This window comes from Leuciscus leuciscus (genome assembly GCF_965113295.1).
Source record: "Leuciscus leuciscus genome assembly, contig: HAP1_SCAFFOLD_404, whole genome shotgun sequence".
Classification (NCBI taxonomy): domain Eukaryota; kingdom Metazoa; phylum Chordata; class Actinopteri; order Cypriniformes; family Leuciscidae; genus Leuciscus; species Leuciscus leuciscus.
The window spans coordinates 1,866-11,792 of record NW_028118335.1 but is presented as its reverse complement, the minus strand read 5'-3'; the positions used below and the strand labels follow the sequence as shown (position 1 = coordinate 11,792).

General features: G+C 35.6%; 1 long non-coding RNA gene across 1 annotated transcript; it reads left to right on the top strand.

Annotated features, from left to right (window-relative positions):
* Positions 1-8,795: 8,795 nt before the first annotated feature.
* LOC309491650 lies at positions 8,796-9,589 on the top strand. Its single transcript, XR_014203236.1, has 3 exons — positions 8,796-8,847; positions 9,259-9,349; positions 9,531-9,589. It is a non-coding gene; the product is annotated as an uncharacterized lncRNA (long non-coding RNA).
* Positions 9,590-9,927: the final 338 nt, after the last annotated feature.

Genomic DNA, 9,927 nt, shown 5'->3' with positions numbered 1-9,927 from the left:
CGACTTCATTACTTACATTCTGCTATAAATATATCAAAGCAAGCCTCTGGGATTTTTATGAACTTCTTCTGATGTCTAAATTGTGCTTTGACTATCATAGTGATTTTACCTCTGAACTCCTGTGGGAGAGGAATAAACATCTTACTGGGTTGCTAACTTGCTATAAATAAAATTTGATTCAATATGAAACCATTTTTCTTTTTTTAAGTGATAAAATAAATTACATTTCAAAATGTCAAAACATCAAAGATGCCATTTTCATTTTCTCCATGTAAACGCAAATTTGTGAAACCGACGTCTTACGCATACACATTACGAGATCAATATATTGATTGATTACTGTCCACGTCTGACTTTGCTCCATTAAATATGAGTAAAATGTACAAATAAACAAAAATAAATCAGCTGCATGTGAACAAATCTATATATTTTTTTTTCTTTTTTCTGTCCGTCGACTCTCTTTTTTTTTTTTATTGCAGAACTTACACATAATTACAAGCTCAGGGAAGTGAAGCAAGGTTGTATCTCTTACAATGAACAAACAATGAAACGAGGATAAAAATAAATAAATAATAATAATAATAAAAATACATAAATATCCTGGATTTGTAATTATACATACAAAAAAAGAAAAGAAAAGCATAACAACAAGGTTAAGTCATATCTTTTAATAAATCATCATAATGCATCAAAAATGTTGCACTTTTTTTGTTATTTATAAGTCTAAGGGAAGAAATAAAATAATTAAGGTCAGCAAGAAAAAGAGGGAAGCTCAAAGGAGACTTAAGCCATTTTTGCTTGTGGATGAAGAATTTTGCATATAAGATAAGGAAATTAACAACATGTTCAAGGGACATCCGCTTTGGGTTTTCATAATAAAAGATAATCTCTTTAAGAATGAAGGTGTGGGTCACATTTGTAGGGCCAAAAACAAAAGCACTTAAATTAGCCCAAAATCGATTGGTTACATTACACTCACAAAATAAATGGGGGACAGTTTCCTCAACAAAACCACAAAAAGAGCAAGTCTCATCAATATCAGAATATTTAGAAATGGAAGAGTTAACAGGATAGATTTTATGAAGGATTTTATAATGAATTTCCTTAACTTTGTTGGATACACAAAATTTACTAGGCAAAAGCCAGGCCTTTCTCCAAATTACATTTGTTACAAGGGATCCCCAATAGAATTTACCCCTTGGAGTAACTTTTCTCTTCATTTGAAAAATTGAGCGAATATGTCTGTTGTTGCATTTTCGATCTAAAAAATCTATCTCGCCCAAGCGTAAAGCCGGATAAACACTATTACCTTTACTGAAGTTAAGGTGATTTTTAATTAGCTGAATTAAGCCTGCTGGGATAGCTTTTATCAAGGTATTATATTCCTTTGGTGGAACTGGAAAGTTATGGTGATTCAAAAATTGCTTGTAAGTTAGAATATGACCAGAATCATCAAAGACAGATAGAATGCAATTAAAATTATTGTTAAACCATCTAGGGAATATAACGGTTATATCCGCGTTATTCCAAAGGAGAACTTTGTGGGGGGAAAAGCAATGGACAAAACACAATTTCCACAAGAGAAGGCATTGCTGATGAAAGTTAGATAAGGAGATGGGTAACTTGCTAGGTAAAAAGTTACACTTTAATAGGAAAGACAGGCCACCGAGTTTGTTGAAGATATTATTAGGAATGAAAAACCATAACGACACTGGATTCACAAGGCATCTTTTCAGCCAGTTTACTTTAAAGGTGTTTATAGTATCAGCAAAATCTAAAAAGTCAAGGCCACCTTCACCTCTGGAATTAGAGAGTACTACTTTTTTCAATTTGTGAGGCCTATTTTTCCAAATAAAATCCAAAAATATTTTGTTAATTTCCCTTATAGCTTTATCATTGATAAACAAAGAAAGAGCAGGGTATACAAAGCGAGAGAGCCCTTCCACCTTAGAGAAAAGGACTCTACCGTATAATGAAAGATCTCTCTGAAGCCAGATGTTAAAGACGTTTTTAGTTTTTGTCATTTTATCAGAAAAGTTTAAAAGATGTCTGGTAACTGGATTTTTAGTGATATGGATACCTAGATATTTTACACAGTTTTTAACAGGGATCCCCTCCAATGATGTCTCATCTATATCATGAATTGAGATCATTTCACATTTCGAAATATTAAGTTTTAGACCCGAAGCACAAGAAAATTGTTCCACCAATTCCAGAGCATTAGGTAACTGTTTTTTATCCTCCAAGAATAGTGTGGTGTCGTCAGCTAACTGTGCAATTTTAAACTCTCGATCAAATATAGAGATTCCTGTCAAACTTTCATTTTGGTTAATCCTTAGACAAAGTAGTTCAGTGGCTAAAAGAAATAAAAACGGGGAGATTGGACAGCCCTGTCTGATTCCACGATGGATGTAAAACCTTTTGGATGTATCAAAGTTAACGATCACTGAGCTGTTAATATCTCTATAAAACATGGTTACAGTATCAATAAATGATTTACCGAATCCAAATAACTCTAGAGTGCGAAAAAGAAATTTGTGTTCTAAGGAATCAAAAGCTTTTTGAAAATCAAGAAAAAGTATGAGACCGTCTGAGTGAATTAAATTAGAGTAATCTAGCACATCTAATACTAACCTTATATTATTAGATATGTGACGGCCTTTCATGAAGCTCGACTGAGATTCTGAAATAATGTTATTTAGACCAGTACGTAATCTTTTAGCATAAACAGAGGCTAACATTTTATAATCTAATGTTAAAAGAGTAATAGGCCGCCAATTGTCAATTAATAAAGGGTCCTTGCTTGACTTGGGTATAAGGGATATAACTCCCTGTTTCATTGTAGAGGTCATCTCTCCCTGACTGATGCATTCCTTATACATATGAAATAAAGGCAATTTAATAAACTCCCAAAAGTGAAGATGGAATTCTACTGAAAGCCCGTCAATACCAGGGGATTTACCTATTTTCATTGAGTGCAGAGCTTGATTAATTTCCTCTATTGACAAATCAGCGTCACAAATTCGACTAAACTCACGATCAATAATTGGTATACGGTGTTTAATTGTATTAATACATTTTTCACAGCTGTCATAGTTAAATTCAGATGTATAAAGATTGCTGTAAAATTTGCTAACAAATTCTGATATTTCTTTAGGGTCTTTAGAGGTAACTCCATCGATGTTAAGCGCTGAAAGAGCTTTCCTCTGACCGTTTCTTTTTTCCAAGGCAAAATAATAGTTAGAATTCTTCTCCCCCTCCTCAAGCCATTTCGCTCGAGATCTAATATATGCACCTTTGGCCATCTCTAAATAAGCTCTGTCGAATTCCAGATTTAATTTTTTTTATTTCCATATCTTCTTCTGTAATCTTATCTTTAGCTAGTAAAACATTAAGTCTATTAACCAACTCTGAATCGGTTTTATGTTTAATATTTTTAAGTTCCTTACTTCTTTTAACTGCAATATATCTAGCTTTATATTTAAAGAACTCCCAGTTTTTTTTTATAATCTCTGGTTGATCCGGTAAATAATTATTTGGTAAGATTGATGATACTATTATTAAATTGTTTGTCTTGTAACAAGGTATTATTAAGTTTCCAATAGCCCCTCATTCTCGGGTTATCATTGATGTCACTCAATTTTATTGCAACTAATTTATGATCTGATAACGGGGCAGTGACATGAGAAACATCTTTTACATATTTAAGGATAGAAGATGAAATTAGAAAAAAGTCAATCCTAGATCTAAGAGATAAACTTCTATTGGACCAGGTAAAATCTTTTGTAGAAGGATTAAAGAACCGCCATGCATCAGTAAGAGAGAGATCGGAGCACAGGGAAAAAATGTGATCATTATTCATCCTGCTATCAAGTCTAGGGGGGGTATCTATCCAGGTGATCGTCCATACATTCATTAAAATCTCCCCCCAAAATAAAATAAACATTATTTTATTTTTTGTGTAACTTTTTAAGCTTGTCCACTAGATGAGAGAACATTACTCTATTGGATGCACGAGAGTTGTGTCCATATACACAACAAGCTATAAAGGTGGCGTTATCTTGTTTAATTACAGCACAAACCCATCTGCCTTCATCAGAACATACAGTTTCTAATACAGTCCCTTTAAATCTATGTAACATTATAGCAGTCCCAGCCGAGTGGCTGCTGCCATGGCTAAAGAAAATTGAGCTTCCCCATTGCGTTCTCCAAAATGTAACATCTGTTTCCCCTGAATGAATTTCTTGAAGAAAGATAAGATCAGCTGCACTTCTTTTACAAAACAAAAAAATTGCTTTTCTTTTCAGATTGTCCCGCAAACCTCTAACATTTAAAGTTACAACCGACAAGGAGTTAAACGAATACTCCATAACAAGAACCCCTAAACAAAATGAGAAAAAACAACAAAAAAGTTACTTTCTTTAGACTAGCTACCAGAATGTAAAGGGAGAGGTGGATAATAACCAAAGCACATGTTATCGAGGTGATAAACAAATAAGGAGATTAATAGTAAAGGTAACAATAATTAAAGAAGAACAAAAATAGTTCCTATTTGTGCACAACTCAAAAAGTTTTTGCACAGTTTATATTGTTAGTCGTCAAGTTTCATCTTTTCGATTTTTGCATGAGAAAAGTAACCAGTGCAAGCAGCAGCTTGGCTTACACGACATCAGCATAGAAGATTTGTTTCCCATCAATCAAAGCAAATGAGTTGCGAAAGGTTGCCTTCTTGCCCTCCTCCCTTGCCTTCTTCACAAGAGGCCACAGCTTATCCCGCGCTGCTCTATCTTCAGGAGACAGCGGCTCCGAGAGACGCAGTTTATTGTCAGTTAGAAACTTGCAACCTTTAGCAGCACTCCAAATGATGTCACGAATGCGGCGCTGTGAGAAGAGAATTATGATCGATCTGGTCTTTCCATCCGTCCGCTTCGGACCCAGACGATGAACGACCTCGACACTGTCCTGTAGCCCGTCTCCGACTCCAGGAGCAATCTTCCCTAAGATGTTGAGGACCACACTTCGGACATCCTCATTGTCTTTTTCCGCAACGCCGTGCAACTTTAGAAACCATCGCCAACTGTAACGTCTACACTCCTGTACACTTGCTTTCAGTGATTTGTTTTCCTTTCTCAGAGCGTGGACCTCAGATTCCATATGATCGAGAGCCTCTTTATGCACGCCAACATCCAAAATAAGCTGTTGTACCGTCGCTGTTAGACTTTTGACTTGTTTGGAAGTCGCCTCGGTGGTAGTTTCAATCGCCGAAATCTTCTGGAACGTTTTGTCTAATTTAGAATCAAGCTCACGAATAGCCGCCAAGACATTCTCATTCCCGTTTCCACTAACGTTAGATTCTGCGCGTTTAGTTTTTTTAGCAGCTGGCCTCTGAGGAGTATCCGAGAGGGATGTGACAACAACCTCATTGTCGAAATTTGGACATGTGTCAAACCACTGTGATTCGGTATCTTTCTTAAGTTTAAATCCAGCACTACTCGAGGCTGATGCTGAATTCTCAAATTGATCAGTTGAGCCAGATGCGTCGGAAGACATGGTGTCAAGCCAAACTTGTTTAACTTTCTTCTTGCCTCTTTTTCCCATGCATAAAGATGTCAAATCAGAATCATATAACGTTTTCACGTATTTTTTTCACGTTATCACCAGTCCGATTAATAGGTTATATCACCACTTCACCTTTATTTCCCTGAAGAGCAAAGAAACACTACCACCTACACCGCCGCCATCTTGGCCTCACAAATCTATATTAAATAAAGCAGCACCATTAAAAGCTTCAACCGCCATCTTCTATTGCATCAGCTGCAATACAGCCTTGCACTACAGCGTCCCAATGGTTAAACCGCGTTATTGCAGGCGTTATTAGTTGAAAATATCTGTCGACAATATCTGTTTTGACGTTTATCGATAATGTCGACTACATTTTTCAGCCCTAGGGAGATGAGTGAAGAGCTGTGCCTTATTTCTAACGTTACCTATATTTCACGACGAGTGTTCCACACAGTGTTAGAGCGAACACTAACAAATATTACTGGATTTCGTTCCTTAAAAGGCAACTGAGAGCTTTAATTCACTACAAAATGTTTAATTAATTGCGTTTGACACCCATATTTGGCAGAAAATAATACCACGCAGATCAATCATTTCACAACATGATAAACTTAACGTTACCACAGTTCAGAACCACGACTATCACAGAACCACGGTCAACGAAAGAATATTCAAATTAAAATCATAACAATTCGTTTTAGTCCAGTGATCTTCCTGATAGGCCAATTTAACGTTACTGGTAGAACACTCTAGAAATTCAACAGTTAACCTTGTAAAATGGCCTGTGCTTCGCGCGCGCAAAACTTTAGGCTTTGTCGAGTGTGCTCAGAAAGAAAATGCCTGTGAACGTGCATAAAAACAATTACAGTGCGCGAGACGTGATGATAGACAAAACTAAGCTTAATCGAGGCTTTACTACCTTTACATAATTTATAAAGTGGCATGACATTGGCAAAAATCAAAATACAAAAATCAGACGTCAGAGCTCGTTGGCTGTCTAATGTTAATTATTCATTATTACAGTGATTTGTGATCGAATAATAGATTAAACTAATAAACTGTATACATTGAAATCAATTTACAGTCTGATTTATCTGTATTACTATCAAGTTAAAGTATTAGACTTACCCCACGCTTGACTCTTCCACAAGTAAAATGGCGTTCGCATGTGGTCTGGACTCTGGTTCAGTCAAAACGACGGTTGCACGTAAACGGAGGTGTGGCTTGGTTAACTCTAAAAGAGAGTTATGTTTGCAACAACGCAAAATGACACCAACTCTTATTTAAAATGGACACTTCTGGTGTTAAACCCAATCTGTTTAGTGTTGATTCAACACTTTATTTTAATACTTTATTGTAACACTGGAAAATCAACACCGGTCAATTTACTGTGATGTTGACAATTTTACATTGTACAGGTTATCACTTGGTTTTTGACCAAGTGAAGCTCTTGAAACAATTCACAGAAGAGTATGTTGTCTGGAAAGAAATCAAGCATCACTGGCAAAGGCTCAAAAGAGACCATGCCTTTCTTAAAAATCTTTTAAAATAGGTTGCTGTTGATATAACTGTTTTTGTTCAGTACTTCGCTTATATTATGTGCTGCAATATTATATATATATATATATATATATATATATATATATAATACTTCAATGTGTATATTATATAATGTACTGACTGCTGCTTTGTAAATTTATGTAAGGAACAGGCAACTCTGGCCCTTTGCATTCTACTTTTTGAGGTTAATTAAGAGTTAACCTCCAACCCTAATCGAGCACATCTGAAAATTTGAACCAAAGTCTTCAGGTTTACTTATAGACAATAGGCAGGAGGGTTTGAGGTTGGAGCTAAATCTGCAGGACAGTGGACGCTGAGGGCCAGAGTAAACCATCACTGCTTTAAATAACGCAGAACATAAGCTGACCCGACTGTCCATTAAACAACTTCATTTGAATGGTTTGTGTTTTTTGTTTTACTTTCAGACCAGCACTGGAGAACGCCTGACAATGGGATGTTGAGACTTCTTCCTCTGGTTGAGAAAAAGCTACACCACATCAGTGATCACATCTTCTGTTCTTCAACTGAACAAACTGTTTAGACGAGGTAGAAGAACACGAACATGATAGAGACGTACAGGGAAGAGCAAGAAACCAGTTTAGCTGTGATAATGAATCATTATTTCCAACACAATATCAAATCTGTTTTCTATAGGTGACTGAATATGATTCTCTGGCACTCGTTTTGTGGCTTCAGCATCTGTGAATGGATTCATATGATGGTAACGTATTTTTGAAGACACATTTTTATTTATCTTGAATCTCATTTTTCTTTATGCTACTTTATCAACTTTATGCTTTGTCCTCCAATAAAGTGTTGTTTAATAAAGTATGGCGACTATTGTGTATTAAAAGTGGTGTTTGGTACAGTAAATATACATTTTTATTTGAGAAATTTTCATTTCTTATTTCTTTAGTTTAATTAATTTAAAAATAACTACATATAATTAATAACTTATAAATAACTACATATAATTAAAAATAATAATAATTACAACTGGCCTGTTGGAGTATGCTTTTACTTCTACAAAAAGGGCAGATTAGGTACCTAGTCTTATTATTTTTTATTTCATAAATTAATCAGATGATTTAGATTAATTCACAAATAACACACACGTAAATGCGGTGGACAAAAAATAAATAGGGGTGCACTATCTAAGCTTTCACATTGCCTTTTAAGTCTAGTAATTTACATAATCATAGCAGACGCTTTTGTCCAAAGCAGCTTTAAAAGTGAGGAAAACAACGAAACCGTTATAAAGATAAAATAATAATAGGCTACATAGATACGTTTCAACCGTTTTTAGAAACAGACACACACACACACACACACACACACACACACACACAGAGTGTGAGCAATGTTTACGATAAATATTTAATCATAATCACGACAAATATTAGAGAAAAATACAATATGATGTATGCCAGAATCTTGCGCATCAAAACAAACTTGTCCTTCCTCCATCACGGTTGAACTCGCACTAGATCCAGCAAGGGTGAGCTCGAGCTCTAGCTCCTCCCATTTGGCTCTGCATCGAGCACCATCTCACCCGCCTATTACGTCTCGTCTTTCCATTGGACTGGTTATACACGTGCTTCACGACGCAATCACGCAGGGCGTTCCCACCGCGTCTCGACGCAGCTCGAGTTCCCTTGAAAGGGAAGCTGATTTTTCGCCATGTAATCAGACAGTCGATTCCTAAATTCCGATAACAAAATATTAGTAAGTATTTCACAGAAACTTTTATAAAACCGTAGACAGGAATGTGTGTACTAGCTACTTGATGGAAAAGATGGAGGAGTTTGTGAATCGGTTGGATATCTAACGTTAGACTAAATTTGGATCAAGGGGACTTTTTATGTCTTGAGGCCCTTTACAGGTGACGTCCACATTAATACTTTTTTTCTGAAAGGACGTGTTTGACATTTTTCATCCTGTAGTAAAGGAACGGGGTTTCTTTTGTGTATCGTGCTGTAAGTTAGGCTATGTGATGATTTTTCAAATTACCTTTTTGAGTGAACGCATCGATGTCATTATCTATTTACCTCCAACTCTCATGATCAGATCAATGATAAAGATGTTTAATTAAGTTTAATTACTTTAGTTTTGTGTTTGTTCGTCATTTACATCCAGAGTCAGTGGAGATCAGACTGTTTCAACTGTTCAGCTTCATCATGGATGACAGACAAACATCCAGAGATGAAGATTTTTCTCCAGTTTGCAGGTACTTTAAATGAATACATTAAATAACCCTTTATAGGCCCATAATAAAAGAGATGTCTGTTTTAAATGAATTTCTTGAAAACAATGTCTAAACCCTCCTCAAGTGCTTTTCATCCAAACAGTATGAAAATCTTACATATTATGATTATCATCAAAAACTAATTAAATCTGTTCTGTTATAGTTCAGTTCAGCAGGAGAGATCAGAACCAGCGCCCAGCTGTGTGTCTTTGAGGAGTGACGGGTCTATGGATTATCCAATACATTTTAAGAATGACAATACACAGACTGATCTCAGGTAGGCTACAACATTTCTTAAAGACATGATTAACATTTTAATATTATGGTGTTTTGTATTTTGTATTTATGATATTCATAATAGACATTGTCTTCACCTGATGCAAGAGAGACATAATCTATGAGTGTTCCAATTTCATGGCTTGGAATCAGATAAATAGCATTTTATTGAAAGAGATGCTTATATTATTTGAAACACCCAGCTTTTGTGGACATTTTAAATGGACTGCAGTCCTTTTTGTTGGTACCTGGGCGTTGTGGAATTGCAGGTAATGTGCAGCAGT